Source organism: Protopterus annectens, chromosome 13.part0 (assembly GCF_019279795.1).
Source record: "Protopterus annectens isolate FY-2018-M chromosome 13.part0, PAN1.0, whole genome shotgun sequence".
NCBI lineage: Eukaryota > Metazoa > Chordata > Ceratodontiformes > Protopteridae > Protopterus > Protopterus annectens.
The window spans coordinates 1276793957-1276812923 of record NC_056747.1 but is presented as its reverse complement, the minus strand read 5'-3'; the positions used below and the strand labels follow the sequence as shown (position 1 = coordinate 1276812923).

Sequence of the window (18967 nt, the reverse complement as noted above, 5' to 3'; positions counted from 1 at the left end):
TGTCAATCAGCTGTCCTCACCAGACTGTAACTGTACAGCTGGGGTGGTCTGAGTTATCCAATTTAACTTCTGTATTTGTATTCCCTGTTCTGACAGTTCTAGTTCTGTCTGTTTCTCCCATCTCGTGACCTTTTTCTCCTAGGTCTGCCCATTCTATGTTTCTGTTTTTGGTCAAGCTAACGTGGTAATCTATTAGATTTATAAAGTGCAAAGAACTGGGGCAATGAACAGCTGGCTACACTGTTTTCTTCTGTGTCCCAGTACAGGTTATGCAATATCAGTCTATTTGCATGATTCTTAAACAATTCTTGCTCATATTCCTTATCAGGTCCTGGTGTATTACAATAATACAGGGTCCTGGTGTATTACAATAATACAGGGTACAGTGCAACAGTTGCTCATCAATGTCAAAGGAGGGGAACTTGCTGATGGCTACGTTCATTAACTCTTTGGTTACAGTCCCTGGACCAGTCGTAACCAAGTCCTGGTTGTACCAATAAAACATTTCACCCTCCAATTGCACTGCAAAGGTATCAATTTGTCGCTGTGCTTCCATACCCTTTTACTTTAACGTTATGATTTCTTTCACATATTTTAAGAATTTTAAATATGTCATTTTAAACTTTATGTTTATTTCTTTGGTAACATTCCACACTTTGAAATGCTTATTACTAACATGAATTAATGTTTGCATTTTCTCTTTGAGGAATAAGTTGTTCTTGTGAAGGCTTCTACTTGTTTACCAATTACTACAATGAGTTTCACCTTATCATGTTGTCATTTCCCTTTTGCTTTGTATAAAAGGGGCGTGCACTTTTACCTCATTGTTAATTTGTTTTCTCTGAGGAAGCTGCACCTTTGTGCGGCGAAAACGTTTGTGATAAATAAATTCGTTAAGACTACCTACTTGTTGCTGGTACAAGGGCTCCGTGGTACGTTTTTGGATTCCAGTTGTTCTTGTCTTTTGCATTTACCAGTATGTAATCGGGTGTCTCTGTGTTTTCTGGCAGTTTGGAGGGATGTATCGGGGTTCGTGATGCCCCTGAGTCGCACAAGAATTTGACTTCCCTCCCTTCTACCAAGAGTGTAACTTCTGGTTTCGTGTCTGCTAAATAGTGCTGCAAGCTCAATAAAGCTAGGTCTAATATTTCATCTTTTTCATTGTCACTAACTTCCTGCACTTTTGTCCCTTCTTCGCTAGCCCCTTCTAGTGATTCCCGACTACCATATAGTCAGTCCTCACCCTCGTCTTCCGTTGTTGCCTTGTTTTTCTTGCAATCCCTTGCCAAATGTCCCTTTTTACCGTATTTAAAACATTCTCCCCTTTTCTTTCGCCCTTCAAAGTCCTCTGATCGTTGATCAGATTGTTTCCCTGTGCATTTTTCTTGCCCTTTTTCCCTGACTGTACTACATAAACTTCTGCTCCATCTTCTACAGAAAATACTTGAGCTTTCTTTTTGCTATTAAAATGCCTTTCGGCATGCCTAGCATATTCAAGTAATGATACGATCTACCATGTGTTTTGTAATAAAACTGCTTATAGGTGCAATACTGCCCTTTTAAAATTGCATTCTTTAGCTGCTGTTCATATGGGGAATCGTTTTTGATCTTCAGGAACCTGCATTCCACAGTGGTTATTAAAACACTCTAATAATCTGGCATAATACCGGTCAATAGTTTCACCTTCTTGTTGGATGCATTGATTATTGCAAGTCCAGTCTGCCCTGGGTTTCCATTTTTCAGAGATGCAGTCTGTAAGACTTTTTACTCTGGTGTCTAATTCTGCGCTGCTATGTGAGAGGGGTCTTTGTGCAGTGTCACGGGGATTCCAGTTCCCACTAATCATGTACCAATCTGGCCCTACAATTTGTCTAACTACTTTTTCTACCTCTTCTCCGTTTAAGTTATAACTCAGCCTCATTCCTTGTAAATCTTCAGAAAATTTTCTAAAATTGACTTTTGGATGGGGAATTCCCTCAGTGGCTTTCCGGATGTCTTCTGGAGTCCAAGGTCTGTATACTAAAATAGTTGGGTCCTGATTGTCTTGACCTGCCTGAGGACTGGGTACTTCTATAAGTGGACATATTTCTTCTTCACTTATAGATCGTGAATTTTTAACCATTTGCCATAACTCGATGCCTTCATCTGAGTTACCTGCCTTTGTTCGGGACCTGATCTCGATGGGAGCTCTAATTTTAAACAGTTTTATTTTCATAATGTCTCTATTTTCAGGGACCACAGGATATCGTGGGGGTGGACTAACCTGTTCACTTGCTTCATATTCCGGTAAGGGAGGTGGAGATGCTGATGCTATTACTAAGTTGTTATCCTCCTTATCTAAAAACAGTGCTTTTGAATTTTTGTTCTTTTGTTCCCTACGGTTTTCTTCCTCAATCCACCTGTGTGCCTGAGGAATTCCTAATTTACGTTGCTTTTTTACCCGACCTTTGGAATCTGTTTTGAGTTGTTTGACAAGTTTGATAAGCAAGGATTTTTCTAATTTTCCGTCAGATTCCTACTTATTAACCCATTTTGAATAATATTTAATATTGTCGGCGCGCTGCGACTGCATGTATTTTGCATCTTCTGTTAACGGTGGATTTTGGGGTCTTTTTGTGCAATTATTACCCATTTTGTTCTACCGTTTGACTGTTGCGTAACTTTTCTTATTCTTTAACGTGGTACCACGGATTTTGTTATAGTCTCTTCAGAATGACTGCCTACTTATTCTTTCTCCTAATCTATGACGAGACAGTAATCTTTTTTGTCCCTGACTTGTAAGAAAAATAGTCTAACAAAACCAATACATATCTAGTCCCTGATCTAAAACACAAAAAAGTAGATTCACCTTACTTGAGCCCACGTGATTGATCACCAATTCGCGGAAACCCGTCCTTCAGTCGCAGATCAGAAAGTGGCTGGCCTATTCAGTTGGAGGGCTTTTCAGATCAGAAGAACCAATTTGGTTTCTTCCCCCTACGGTTTCAACCACCTGGCCCGTCTGATCCGAGGTGAAGAGGCTTCCGGTCCGAAGGACCAATCTGTCAAAGGAAAAAACTTCAAAGACCAATTCACGTTGGGAAGGCACCCTTTATTACTTGCAGCAAGGAGACAAAGCATGTAGGCACAGGATTTGTCTGCATCATTAATGATTAGTATGTTATACTTATACAGTTCTCTTCCTGTCACACAGAAAATGTTACCATTCTATTGCTGACATAGTTACACAGCTTTCTGTATGTTCTACAGAAAATGTTGCTAGACTTATTGCTGACCAATTATCTGCTGTTCTGCAAAACATTTTGAGAAAAACAATCTGGCCTTGGGTTTATGTCAGTCCATTTCAACTTTTCAATTCTTCTGTTGTACTGTTCTAATACATGTGTTGCATTTTGTCTAGATTAAAGGTATATTTCTAGCTTTAGTACAGGTAAGGCTGACTACGGTTTAAAGTTTCAAGCATCTATGTTTTCTTTATCAATGCTTCTAGCAGCTGCATGTTTTCTCATGGCATAAGCAGAAATGAATATCCCTTTTAAGTTTCATGACATTAGCAGGAATGAATTGTCTCGTTATTTTTCATGACATTAGCAGAAATAGAATGCTTATTTTCATGATATTAGCAGAAATAGAATGCTTCTTGTCAAGTTTCTAATGGTGCAGATTCATGCAGTCTGAACAGAATAAATGTATTAACCCTTTTAAATATCGAATGCACTAAGCATGCATATTACTATTGCATATTTTTCTAACAGTAATCCACACCTGTACAGAGCTCGGCATAACCTTAAATTACGAAAAATCTCAGTTGGTACCTTCTCAAACACTGGAATTTATATGGACAGTCCTAGATAAGTCAGATCTAAAAACTTCCATTCTCCAGGGAACAGACAAGACACCAAACTTACAAGCTGCTTCAAAACCGGATGATAGCTGCTCATTGTATCCTATAGGCTCCTGGGGCCCATGGCAGCACCTATCACCCTGGCCCAGCTAGCAACATTTCATGTATGAGTACTACAATGGCTACTAGCTTCAGTGGTCCGTTCACCACCACCATGTCCTACCAGATTCTCATCATGGACACCTGCAAAAAAGATCTCTCCCGGATTCATTCCACTCTACTAACAAGGCAGACCTTTTGTGCCCCCCCCCCCCCCCCACAGCCACAGGCTATAGTGGTGATGGATGCTTACCAGATAGGCTGGGGGGGGGCTGTTATCTAGGGAAGGCGGTCCACAACACCTGGTCTGCCAGCAAGGCCAATTTACATACACAATGTCCTGGAGATGAGAGCATTGCTTCTAGCATTACAGGAGCTTAAGGATGCTCTCCCTTGAACAGTGGAGATTCACTCAGACATGTCTGTAATCTGATACATAAATGGGGAGGAAAAAGATCATACCCCCTGTGCTGGGAAGTGCTCAAGGGTGTGGTAGTGGGGTGAGCTCATCTAACTGCTTTCTTGTAGCAATGCACATTCCAGGAAAGTCCAGTGTGATAGCAGACCAGTTGAGCAGATCCATCCTCGTCCTTAGAGTGGTCCCTCAACCAGAAAGTGGTGGAAGAATCTTCTGCAGTTGGGGCCAGCCTTGCTCTGACCTATTTGCCTCCTCCCTGAACAAGTAATGCAGCAGCTACTTTGCCATAATTCCCCTGGTGGGGGAGTTACTGAGGGATGCTCTGATACATGATTGGCCTCTGTCCTACTGTATGCCTTTTCCCCCCCAACTCCCTTGATTCCCGAATTTCTCCAGAAAGCAATCCGGTTGAAGACAGTAGTCCTCATTGCCCCATTTTGGTCTCAACAAATTGGGTTTCCCTTCCTTTGGCCTCATTTACTGAGAAAACCTTGGACTCTGTGTCCCACTTCAGCTCTAATGTCACATCCAACAGGAGTGATTCATCTGTCTGTCCAACCTAAAGCTGACTGCTTGATTTCTGATTCCATTGATAGCCAGATAGCGTATGCTGGCCTTCCCAGTCTGTCATATCTTACTATCCTCCCATAAGCTTTAGACAAAGAAAAGATTTGTATCTTGGCTCAACATACGGATTCCTTCACTGTACAGGTCCCTTCACTATACCAGTCTATTCTTGGTTCATCTCTCTGATAATGGAGCAGCTTTCTCTACAGTTAAAGTGCAGTTGGTGGCAATCTCTGATTTTTTTTTTTTCACATTGGGAAGAATAACTGGTCACTAATTTTCCACTCTGCAAAGCCTTTCTGAAGGGGACCATTTTGCTAAGATCACCTTTATAAGGACCCCTCCTCTCCATGGGACCTAAACGTCTGCATTTTATTGTTCAGCCCTCGTTTGGAAGACCATCTTTCAAGTAGCCATTACATCTGCTAGAAGAATATCAGATTCAGGCTTATCGTCCCAACCTCTGTACCTGATTTTGCATGGACAGAGTCTCCTTGCACACCAACCCCTCCTTTTTGCCCAAGGTTGTTAGTCTAGTATCAGTCAAGCCATTAACTTCCCAGTCTCCCCCAGCTTCAGTAGCAAGAGGTGAATACAATCTGCATTTGATGGATGTCCATAGACCATTAAATTTTTATCTGCACAGGACATAAGATTTTAGAAAGGCAAATCAATTATTTTCTTTTGCAGGCTGTAGGAAAGACCTTTCAGTATCCAAGGTTACTCTAGCAAAATGGCTGTCTGATTGCATTGCCTTAATCTATACCAAACAAGGTCTAATTCTGCCTAAACATGTTCGAGCCCATTCAGCCAGAGCCATGGCCACTTCAGTTTTTCAGACTAATGCATCCATGGATGAGATTTGTGCAGCAGCCACATGGGCTAATCATCATACCTTTATCACTCATTGCAAATTGGATTTGGTCTCCAGGGGAAGGGTCTCCTTTGGCGCAATGGTACTGAGGAACATCCTTCAATGAGTTCACCCAAGATAAAGGTAGTTGGGGACTCTGTCCCATAAGTGAGGTTGAAATGAAATGAAAATTGACCGTATCAGATAGTTATGTGCTCGCCATAACGTTCCATCTGTTTTGTCTATTCTCATTTTTCCTCACATCCCATCCCTCCAAGCCCCCAGCCTTTGCTCCTGGTACAGTGGGAAGTTCAATATTACTGGATTGGCTATATTTCTGTCAACTCCAGAAATGGTCTCACTATGGTAATTTTATATGAAATTCTCTTTCTATACTCTTACACAAGATGGCTTTAACAAAGATGATCTGGGGTAATGGAGAGGGAAGCATTATGGGTAAGGGGAGGTGCCCAAGAGCTTTTTGGTATTGCCACAAGCTGTTCTAAACGGCAGAGTCTGATCCAATATATATGAGGAGAAATGAGAATAGACAGCACATGTGGAATGTTATGGTGAGTACATAACTTCCTTTTTTCCATAATTTGCATAAACTTTCGTTAGTCCTGGAATGTATAGATGTTATGTGATCCTATCACGCCTACATTCTGGGGTTCAGAGCCGATCCCTCGGCTCCGACTCGGCACGCTTATGCCCAAGAGCGAAGTCTCTTATTGGCTGAGCTTACTATATCCCAGGATGCACCACTACCAGTCCCCCAGATCTCGTTTGCCGCTAACAAGCAAAGACGTGGTCTCGAGCTTGGCTGAGCTAAGTAGTGTTTTTCACTTACTTTCCTGTCAGGAATTTCTTTAAAATTCAACAAAAAGCTGTTTTAACAGCCATCTAGTGGGTTTGTGTATGAATGAGTATTTTTCCTTGGTAAAATATTGTGTAGTGACTGTGTTTTTGTCAGACTAGAGGTCCCATCGGAGTTGAAGGGCCTTCCCCTGTCAGTTCGTTGTTTGGCTAATTCCCTATTATTTTTAGGGGTCTTGGATCCGTTACTTCTTTTTTTTTGGTATTGTGTTTAGTCCTTGTTAAAAAAGAAAAGAAGAAGAGAGAGGAAAGAAAATTTTTCAGTGATAGTCAGTGTGTTTTTGTGTTTCTTCTTGGCTAGTTCACTGTATTTGGATTGCCATAATGTCACAGGCTCCTAGGCCTTCAGGATTTAAAAAGTGCACTAAGTGCAGTTTTAAGATGTCGATCACAGACGACCACTCTCTCTGTGTGTATTGTTTGGGCGCCAAACATTTACAGGAGTCCTGTAGTGTGTGTCACGCGTTTTCCTCGAGGGTCCTCCAAGAGAGGAAAAATAAACTTATATTAAAAGGCCTTATTAAACCTTCATTTGAAGAGGCATTAGCTTCCTCTCCTGCTCCTGCTAAAAGAAAGGCGCTGCTCCGACCAGTCCGTCGGAACCGACCGCCAAAAAACATAGGCAGGCTTCTCCTTCGGCTCCACGGACTTCGGAGCCGAGGGCGGAACGGATTGCCTCGATGCCTCCAGCCTCGACTCCTCTGGGTTCGGAGCCGTCGTCTGGGGCATCGAGAGGCGGGTCATCTTCATCGGCTCCACTGATCTCTGAGCCGATGAAGGTTGTCCGCTCAGACACTTCCTCCTCAGCGCCGAAGCCCTCTTCGGCACCGATGGAAATTGGTTTGGACATTCCTTCGGCGCCGATAATTGTAGAGTCGATTCGAGCCGGTCCCTAGTCCCTTGGAGCCGTTGGAGAGGCCTACTCGACCCATTCGGTCTCTTCCAGGTCATCAAGGATGTCAGATTCGGACATAGACAGGGTGCTCCAAAGACTGTTCCAGTCACCAGTCTTCCAGAATTTGTTTCGCTCCGACCCAATTGGCTTCAGAGCCGATAGCCCACTCCATTGCCATTCTTCCTCCGACCGCTGCGCCGGAGCAGGTGCAGATGGAGCCAGTAGAGATACTAGGGTCGGCTCCGACCCTTACTCCAACCCCGCCTTCGGGTCCGAGTTAGCACGCAGACTTCTTCGGCCGGACCCGGGGTGACGTTTGGGACCAATGCTGTCGGTTCCGAGCCTCCCTCTCGGTGCCGCCGCTGGGACTTCCGCTGCTATCATGGCTCCGGGACTGGACCCTCCCAGGATTCTGGGGTCCGGCTTTCAGAGCTATGAGGAGTGCCTTGGCCAAGTCTTCTTCGGCCATCTCTGCGGCTTTACCGGCACCTTCCCTGGGCATGGAGACTGGGTCTTTGGCAGTTCCCCTGTCTCTAAGCAGCGGAGCCCCGGGGCCTGAGGTTACTCCCACTGGGGGTTCCCCTCCTCCTGAGGGTTCTTCGGAGTTGTCTTCGGAGGAGCCCCCAAGGAAGAGATCGTGCAAGAGGAAGCACGTGGACTCCCCCGACGAGTCTATTACATTCGACACTGATCTTGATGATGCGGAGGGGTCCCCAAAGTCGTCCTCGGATGATGTCTCATTTGCGGACATTCTAGAGATCCTTAAGCAACGAGGCGGCTGGAATTCCAAACCCCCCTCCGCTGATGAGTCTGTGTTTCTCAAGGCCTTCGGGGCTCAGCCCTCCGCCTCCTGGGTGTCTCCACCCTTCGACGAGCTCCTGGATTTGGTTTGTCGGAGGGCGGGAACATCCAGATACTGTGGAACCAGTGCCTTCTCGCCCTAACAAATTTTTGTCTGCCCCACCCGAGAAGGAGTTCTTAACTAAAGGCGTGGCTGTAGATGCCATGGTGGTGGCATCTGCTACCCAGCAGGACGTGGCAGAGGCTTCAACGTCGGTCCATCCTCCTAATAAGGAGTCTGGGAGCATGGACCGGTACGGGAAGCGCACCCTGACTTCAGCGGCCTTTACTCTGAGGTCCCTGAATTATTTGGCACATTTCACCAGACTACAGAGGGATCTGGTCAAGGAGCTCTCAGGCTCCCTCTCAGGTAACCTACCTGAGCAGCTAGCCCAGTCGGTTAGCTCTCAGTTGGCTATCCTCACCTCGATTTCTAATTCGTCCATGAGGCTCATTTCATATGCGGCAGAAGGGGCGGGCAGAGCGGCAGGCACAGGCGTGGCTCTACGGAGACAAGCCTGGCTCAGTTTGTGTCATTTTGCGGAGGCTTTCAAGTCTTCCTTTGCTGACGCTCCCTTTGATGGGTCCTCTTTGTTTGGACCCAAGGTAAAAGACACTCTTACCCGCTGTGAGCAAGAGGGAAAGACTTTATCTGCCGTAGGAGCACGTTATTCCACTCCCTTTCGGCCTTATCCCAAGGCTAAAAGAGGAGGGAAGATGTGGTTCCGCAAATCACAGAAATTTTTTCCTCAACAGCAGGAAGATTCCCCTTCCAGAGGCAGAGGACGGGGAATTTTTTCTGGGAGACGCCGTCCCAGAGGCGGCAGAGGCCCCCGCAACACTGGAGACCGCGAGTCCTTTCCTGGCTCTTCAGCCTCCCACACTTCATGAGGGATTGCCCGGCTGTGCTGCTCCGGAGCCAGTCTGGTGCCGATTTGCCAAGCACCTAAAAGCCTGGGAGTCTATTACTCAGGACAGATGGGTGCTTCGGATAATTGCCGGAGGTTACACCATTCCCTTCACACACTCACCCCCACCGTCCAAAAAAATCCCGGACCCACCACCCAGTCAAAGGGAAATTGCAGCCGTAGAAGCTTCAAAGCTGCTAGAAAAAGGAGTCATCCAACCGGTCCCCACAGACCAGATCGGATCCGGAAACTACTCAAGGTTCTTTTTAGTGCCAAAAAAGACAGGGGACCTGAGACCCATTTTGGATCTCAGCAAACTAAACCAGTCCGTCATGAAGTCCAAATTCCCAATGGTCACTTTACAATCCATTCTCCCATTGTTGGAGAAAGATGTTTGGATGTGCTCCATAGATCTCAAGGACGCCTATTATCACATACCGATACATCAGGCGTCCAGGAGGTTATCTGCGCTTCAGCCTGGGAGACAGTCATTTCCAATTTTGTGCACTGCCCTTTGGTCTCACCACAGCCCCCAGGGTGTTCACCAAGTGTCTGGCAGTAGTGACTGCTCACCTGAGGAGTCTCTGATTCCAAGTGTCTCCCTATCTGGACGACTGGCTCCTGACTGCCACCACCAGGCATCTACTACTAGAGAACCTACAAGCCACTATCTCCCTGGGTGCTTCCCTGGGAATTACATTCAACTGGTCAAAGTCTGTCTTGCTGCCTTCTCAGCGCATAAGATTCATAGGAGCAGAGATAGACTCAAAATTAATGCGAATCTTCCTTCCTACCGAAAGGATTCAAACATTACAAGGTCAAGTCCGAGCCCTGCTTCTAAGATCCAAAGCCCCAGCCAGGATGGTCCTGCAACTTTTAGGTTCAATGTCTGCCACGGTTCTCCTAGTTCCTCTGGCAAGATTGCACATGAGGATTCTTCAGTGGCTGTTATCGACACAATGGTCTTTTCAGGATCTCCCCCTCAATCATCACATACTGATTACAGAAACGTGCAAACGGGACCTCCGCTGGTGGCTTCTAACATCCAATCTGAATCAGGGAAGACCTTTTGTTATACCCCCTCCGGTGGCCACCTTGACAACGGATGCCTCCCAGACGGGGTGGGGGGGCATTGTCTGGGCAGGTCAGTTCAGGGTTCTTGGCTTCCAAATGAAACTTTTCTCCATATCAATGTGTTGGAAATGAGGGCGGTACTTCTGTCCCTACAAGCCCTCCACAAGTTTCTCCCTCAAGGCATTATCGCTATCCACACAGACAACATGTCGGTGGTCTGGTATCTAAACAAACAAGGAGGGACCAGATCTTACCCCCTTTGCAGAGAGGCCATGAGGGTGTGGGAATGGGCAGTGGCTACCAACCGCTTCCTGGTAGCGACCCACATTCCAGGAAAATCAAATGTATTGGCAGACAGACTGAGCAGGACTATTCTCTCTCCTCACGAGTGGTCCCTGAACGAAACAGTAGCAGCTCAGATTTTCAAAAGATGGGGGATTCCGTGCTGCGACCTGTTTGCAACACCACACAACACGAAGTGCAGAAGGTTCTTTTCCTTGACCCCCCCGTCAAGGAGAGGCAGCTATGGATGCTCTAGTCCAACCTTGGCCAACAGGACTGCTTTATGCTTTCCCTCCGGTTCCACTCCTCCCCAAAGTCATCCAGAAAGCTTCCCAATTGGGGTCCACAATGATTCTAATTGCTCCGCACTGGCCTCGTCAGGTATGGTTCCCCTACCTACAGAAATATACTCTGGACGGTCCTTGGTTTTTGGATCTAACTCCGGACCTTCTGGTTCATCAGTCGGGTCAACAGCACCAGTCCCTTCACACTTTGAAATTAACAGCTTGGCTCCTCCACTTCCAACTTTAGTCAGAAATCACACCTTGGACCCGGAAGTTATTCACATTTTATCTTCAGCCCAGAAACCCACCACTAAGAAATTGTATCACAGTATAAGTGGAAGAGGTTTGCTATCTGGGCTCAACTCAGAGGCTTAGACCCTATTACTGCCCCGATACCAGAGGTCTTGAAATTTTTGACATCCTTGTTTAATCAAGGATCTTCAGTCTCTACTATTAAAGTCCAATTAGCTGCTATCTCCAAATTTCACGAATCCATAGACCCACCGTTAATGAGCAGCAGATTATGTAAAACTTTCATGAAAGGTGCTGTGCTTTTAAGACCCCCAGTTTTTCATCCTGCGCCTCCGTGGGATCTTGATTTGGTACTTCGTGCCTTAACATCTGCTCCTTTTGAACCGGCTGCTACATGTGAGTTGAAATATCTGTCTTGGAAAACTGCCTTCTTAATTGCAATTACCTCTGCAAGAAGAGTTTCAGAACTTCAAGCCCTATCTATCAAACCACCGTACTTGATTTTTCACAAGGATAGAGTATCACTTAGACCTAATCCATCTTTTGTTCCCAAAGTTTGTTCTAATCTCTGTCTCCAACAATCTCTAGAGCTACCAGTTTTCTTTCCAAAATTTTCAAGCAAAGCGGAATACACCTTGCATACGTTGGATGTTCATAGGCAATTGCGCTTCTATCTAGACAGGACTCAACAAATTCGGAAAACAGATCAATTGTTTGTGTCCTTTTCAGATAAACTGGGTCAAACCATCACTAAAGCCACTATTGCCAAATGGATTAGAGATTGCATAACTCAGGCTTATTCCTCTTCAAATAAGCAACTTACAACATCTGTCAAAGCCCACTCTACTAGAGCTATGGCTACCTCTATTGCATTTCATTCCAAGCTCGCTATTTCTGAGATTTGTGCTGCGGCTACTTGGTCCAACCCGCACACTTTCATTTCCCACTATAAATTGGATGTGGCATCTAAAGGGCGAGCATCATTTGGTTCCACGGTACTCAGGAGGGTTTTCCAGTGAGCCACCCAGGATATAGGTGCTAGGGACGCTGTCCCATCAGTCAGAATGTAGGCGAGATAGGATCACATAACATCTTTTAGTTATGTACTCACCATAACTTCAGATGTTTGGGATCCATCTCGCCTACATTCCTAATACCCACCCTCCTTCCCCCTGCCTTGGAGATCAGAAGAGATTGAACGGTTTGAGTTCTACTGTTTTTATCTTGTATCGTCTGTCAGTGTTATATAAGCAGTGCATGCGTGTGTGCATGTATGCGGACAAACTAGATCTGGGGGACTGGTAGTGGTGCATCCTGGGATATAGTAAGCTCAGCCAATAAGAGACTTCGCTCTTGGGCATAAGCGTGCCGAGTCGGAGCAGAGGGATCGGCTCCGAACCCATCAGTCAGAATGTAGGCGAGATGGATCCCAAACATCTGAAGTTATGGTGAGTACATAACTAAAAGTTCATGCTGCCTTTCACCATACAGCTGCATAAAGTTTGGCAAGCTGGTATTTTTGCACAGTTGTACACCCACCATCACAGAGCTATTCAGGCAAGCTCAGGGTTCATTCTGCCAGGGCCTTAAATTAGAGTGTTTTTTTTTTTGGCAATAGTTGGATTGTAGAAGTCTTTAAGAAGCAGAAGCCTTGTCCTCTGTGAATACTTCTATAAATTGGATTCCTTCTCCAGGTCTAGAACAGGCTTTGCTAGGGCCATTTCCAAGGGCTCCTGGTCCCTCATTCTTCCTACTCATAGTCCACCTAGGCTGTGGTAATTTACCCATGTAGATTGGGCTGCTGCACCAGTGATCCTTATGAAATGCAGTGCATTTGTGTAAAGTAAACTTTACCCAAGTATTAGATGATTATTGCTGCAGTAGCTGCTCCCTCCCTCCATGTTTGTCTGGGTGTGGATATTTAATGTTTATATTCCTTCTCAGGGCTTTGGCCTCACTTTCACTTTTGGCATGAAAGCTGTAAATGGCTTTGAACCTGAAGTTGATTTTGTCAATCTTAGATAGAGCTGAATAACCATTTGGGCAAGTAGAAGTTGCACTGATGCTTTGGAAGCACTGGTTGTTAATATCCTTGACAGGCTCTAACCAATATAGCTAGGAATACTGCTGCAGTGGTTATTAACTCCTTACATCTTGAGTAATGCCTCCAGGTGCATATGCAGTTAACTCCTGCTAACGCCCCTATGCGTGAAATATTGCTTGTTCATATTTGCATTAATAATTCTAAGAAGAATTCATCCTAAAGCTTACATAATGGCAGTCTCGACTACATTAATATTTGACCTCTGGTCTAGTGCAGATAAATGTTTTTATCATTAAATTATATAGATATAATTTTCACATTTTTCTAAATATCTCAGCCAAGTAAGAGACAGAACTCCTTAGCCTCACATGAAAGCTCACCGCTAGATGTTACACAGTATGTGTGTAACTTGTGGCTGCTGAGCTTTTGTAAGTTTGCAAAATATTACAAATGTAATAGTTACTGTATTTACTGCGACTTAAAATTCAGTCTAGTACCTAAAGAATACTACCACTATAAAATAGTTTGTGCTGAAGAGTTTGCCATTTATACTTCTTTCATATAACCCCTGTGGTTCCAGAAACATAAAACGTTTGAAGTATGAGGACATGCTTTGATTCTGTCAAGGCTTAGGCCCCGCCCATTGGAAGTTAGTCCAAACTTGCTGAGCTCCATTGGAGTGAATGAGTTAAACATCTGCTGTTATGATAAGTGTACTTAACTGTAATTTTTCCTTTTCTTTTGGAAATGCTAAGGGCAATTACCACAAGCTTCCTCAGACTGGACCTGTTTACACAAGACAATTTATTTTTATTTATTTTACATTTGTTGACCGGGCTAGTCTAACTGGATATATGTCCATTTTCAGTAGAGGCCCGGGGAGAAAAGCTCCAACCAGTTAGACAAATGTGCAATATTACAGTAGACCTACTCACAATATAAATTAGTAACATACAGTAAAAGTGACAGGAGATAAAAAATACTTTGTTAAAAACCCTAAAGAAAGTAGATGTTTAATTTTTTTTTTTTTTTAGAAGATGAGGGAAGGTAAGATTAGGGGGTGGATACTATAGTAGAAAGAGCGTTGGGAACCAAATTGTGTTGTAAATGTTTGTATATTGGGTGTAATCAGTCAGAGTTGGAGCAGGGACAAAGCCAGTGGTTCTTTAGATATTCTTTAAGATGCTTTTTGAATAGTTAAGTGGAAGCAAGTGAGGTAAGTTCATTTGGAAGTTGACTCCAACTTTTTCCCCACTGTGTTGGTGAAGAGCTAGTCCCCTGCTTTATTTGATTTAACAGTAGACACTAGGAGTTTGTTTGCTGAGCGAAGTGTAGAGATTTTTGTAGGGGGTGATGAAATTAGTGAGGATTGGTGTATTATTGGGGTGATGGAGGATTTTTTGGGTTATAGCAAGTTGCTGATAGAGAAGCTTATTGTGCAGTTCAAGCCATCCCAGTTGTTTGAGGTTTTGGCAATGGTGAGTTCTATAGGGGGAACAGGTAGCAAATCTAGCTATGTTATTATAACAGGTGGACAGTTTATTAATGTTATTTCTAGATTAGTATAAATTGGAGAAGCATAAAAGAGGGTAGAGGAAAGGTGGGTCTGAGCAAGAGTAAGTCTTGCTGGGGGGGTGAGGAAGGGTTTGATTCTGTACAGTGATCCTAATTTTTTGTTGACCGTTTTTATTGTTGAGTTAATATGGTCGTCAAAGCTAAGGGCATTGTCAATTGTAACTCCCAGTAAGCTGATTGTGGTATCAGGGACTCTTAGTGCCATTGTTGGAGGTTACTATGAAGTTTGGGGGAGTTGACTTAGGAGTAGGAGCAAAGAGTAGTAGTTTTGTTTTTTTGGGGTTCAGAAGGAGGCGGTGTTGCATGAACCACTTTTCAACACTGTTTAATACTGTTTGGGTCTGGAGTTGGAGAGAGTTTATGGATTTGGCAGTGCAAATTAATGTTGTCGTCTGCATATTGGATGCAAGTGGCTTGTGGAATATTGGTATGTAGGTTGTTAATAAATAATGAGAAGAGAAGAGGACCTAAAATAGAGCCTTGATGTACTCCTATGTTCACAGGGAGGGAAGAAGAGCGAGTATTATTCCAAAGGACTGCCTGCTGTCTGTTTTCAAGATAGGATTTAAACCAAAGAATTGATTGTGAGTCAAGTGAATGGGCTTTCAGGGTTTCAATGAGTAAGTTGTGGTTCACCATGTCGAAGGCCTTTGAAAGGTCTATAAATAGAGCAGAAGAGAAAGTATTGTTACGATTTTCGTTAATTGAGTTAGCAAAGGATAGTAGGGCGGTTGTTGTGCTGTGGAATGGTCTAAAACCATGTTGGCAGTTGGCAAGTAGATTATTATGGATAAGGTGGTTTAGTAGTTTGTGTATACATTTTTCCATTATTTTAGCAATTGGTGAGAGTAAGGCTATTGGCCTAAAATTTGATAGTTCAGCAGACAAAGCAATGTTTGATATCTGGAAATGGTTGCAACTATCCATTTGAATTATGGGTGCCTAAAAGCTATTAAAATTCTATTTTCTGAGGTAGTGCAGTAGGTATTAAACAAGACAAACCTACTACTAGTAGGAAATCCTATTGGCAAAGACCCTGGACCCTTTAAAGGCTTGTATTCCTCTTGTTCTGCAGTATCCACAGTCTTTTTCAGGAGCTACTCAGTGGATGGCATTTGTGCAACAGCAACTTGGTCTACGTTGTATATATCTTTGCTAAACATTTTTTTTTTTTTTTTTTAGATCCAGGTTTCCTTCAGAACCTCAGTTCTGAAAAAGCACCTGGTCATACTACCCAAGATAATCGGCAGCTTGGGATTTTGTCCCAGCAGTCTGATCAGACAGATGAAGTAGGAAATGGAAGTTGTGTACTTACTGTAATGCTGGATCTTTTTCATCTCGGTCTGTGTAATATAACATCCCTCCCTTTAACAAATTGTGACCTTTTGAGGGACCTGCAGACTATTTTGGAGATTTTTCCACTCCCTTATATTTCTTAAATCTCCACCAGTGCAATACTTGCTGGTCAGCAAAGGTAGTCTTGGACAGGAGGATTTATGGGAGGAAAAATCTGAAGGAGCTGAACAATAGTAGCACATTGGATCTGCCATGTGGATCAGTACCAGTCGTATCGAACTAGGATGAAAAGGATGCAGCAGTAAGGTAAATAACACAATTTGCATAAGTGTCTAATATTATAAAAACATAACGTGCTTAAATTTATATAAATTAAAGTCCATATTTGGAGCTGTTGTGAACCAGCAGCGATAATTGAAAAAAATCTGTTTACAGTTGTATTTGAGTGACTTTAATACAGTAGGAGGCAAGAGTGACCTAGAACATATTGTTGATTTTATTCTAGAGCAATGGGCTATTTTAGGGCAGATGAGTCAGTGTTTCTGCATGTATGTGATTGGGTTAGCTCAATACAGACTTGCTACATTGGTTTGCGAGGATAACCGTATGACTGCTGGTGAGTTCTAAGGTAATAAAATCCATTGCAGTTCTAATTTTTTTTTTTCTCTCTCAACAGCCTTTCTGTGATGGATCAGGCAGGAAAACTGATTTACAATTTGCTCCTCTTCGGTTTTTTGTAGAAGAGTCCAAAACAGTCTTGCTGTGTGGGTGCAAGCAGACCAAAACACCACCCTATTGTGACGGCACTCACAAGGAAGAATTTGCACAGCATGCTATGTTGGAAAGAAACTGACAAAGGATGAAAGCTTCTATAGAGAACTGTGCAGTACAGAAGGAGAATTTGCAGAGTTATTTTTTCCGCATAAGATGTTTGCTTTGTATACTAGGTTAAATTTTATAAAGGGGTTGTGTTCTTTTTGTGTGCATGTAGTCACGGGGTTTGGCTTTTTGGTATTCAGTTGCAACTGATCACAGGTTCGCATAGTAGTTGTAGACACTGCAATTTGTGGGTGTTTTGAAGAGTTAGAGGTATGACCATTTGTTGTATGTGGAGGAACTTCATAATCTGGTTCATTCATCATCAGTTTTTCAAGTACCCTCCATATGGTACAGGATTCAGAATAGTAACATGTTTCCACTTATTACAGAATAGTTTTTAACCAGCCTTTCTTTATAAAGTATGTAAGATTCATTTGGAGGGTACTGGGCAAACAGAACTGAAATTTGCTTTTCACTCTTCTTTCCCAGACCTTGTTGCCTTGCAGGATGGTCTTGCTGAATGCCCATTAAATATTGATTCCTTCCAATGCACAATGTCTCGAGGTGGAGAAAATTGCCAAATGAATTTTAGCAAAAGATGGAACTCTATTACAGAAATACATGTAGGCACATACATGTGAAAATGGCAGACTTGTATTGTACATGTCTAATACAAGTATGTATTTTTATAGTATATCTATTTCTGTGTAGTAGTTTATTGCAAGTAAGTTATGTTACATAGTTTTGTGATGGTAACCTAATGGTGGTTGAAACAAATGACAGAATACCTTTGTTCCATTTGGTATAGAGTAGACTTTTCTATGTTCTATGTGATACTGACAGATGTTGGTAACTGATTCAGTTCATTACATCACTGTATCAAGTACATTAACATAACCCACTCCTGTTGGAAAATATATATATATTGCATTCATGTGAGAAACTTCATCTTCATATCCTCTTATGGCAGCTCTGGAGAAAAGGCAAAGGAGCACCCCATGTACAGCACTTCCACCACTAGTCAGCAGCTGCAGCCATCTGAAACCAGTTATGCTATACTCTGCACTAGAAGTTCCACAGACAAAATAGTAGATCACCTTAGAAACGGGAGTCATACCATACACAAGTGAAGTACCAAATGCGGTATGAAACATAACTACATCCAGTAACAGTAAAAACTCGAGGCAGATCACTACACACATTGTATTTCACTATTGGTCTCTGTACACGGTTCTTGATGTTGCATATTACTCTTAACAGGATCCCATTCATGGTGTCTGAATAACTGAACAAGAGGAAGATTCTGTTATTACAGCCTTAGGATGTGTGTGGTTGGGTGGGGAGAACGACATGTTAGTCTTGTAGAAAAGCCCTGAATGTTTCTACCCATTTTTTCTGAAAGAAGTAACTGGTCAGTTGATGTGAAAGTAACATACATTTTTGTACTGGCTTTCGGATAATAAAAACTTTTCATCTTTTCATCTGGTAAGTGGTATCATTTCAGTAACCTAAAAGTTTTGAGCGGCAGGCATTAAGACTGCTTTGCTACTAAAACTTTCCCATGTTGGTTTGGTACCCTTCTCCCATCATGCTAACTTACCAGTTTTTGAAGTACAAAAAAAAAAAATCTGTATGTTTTCAGAAAAATACCCAATCTGTAGTAGTTCACTTCATTTGCTCTTCAAACTGTGGGTCTTCGGATCCACATCAGATGTGACACTGCTGCATTTTCCGGCTATGGCTCTCAGCTCCATGCTCCCTCCCCTTACCCACAGTGGCCCCCGTCTCCCATGTCCCCCCAAATCTTGTTTGCTGCCTGAGAAGAAGCAGCGTGGTCTGAGCTCCTGAGCATTTGGGAGTTTTCTGAAACAGTAAATGTTAAGTTGTCTCTCGCCTTCCTTCTTGCTGGTTGGGATTGGAGCCGAGCCTCGGCTTCGACTTGGCCATCTTCAATAGCTCGAGAGCAGTTTACTGGCTTGAGACTTACCCCTTATCCCATGATGCCTAGCGATAGGCTACCCAGATCTCGTTTGCCACTTCA

At 43.4% G+C, this 18967-nt stretch overlaps 1 long non-coding RNA gene across 1 annotated transcript in view; it reads left to right on the top strand.

Annotated features, from left to right (window-relative positions):
• The window catches only part of LOC122788412, a 92224-nt gene extending 73819 nt beyond the window's left edge, over positions 1 to 18405 (top strand). Inside the window, exon 2 of the long non-coding RNA XR_006362655.1 lies at positions 16784 to 18405. This is a non-coding gene — a long non-coding RNA (uncharacterized LOC122788412). The remainder of the gene's footprint in view (positions 1 to 16783) is intronic.
• Positions 18406 to 18967: the final 562 nt, after the last annotated feature.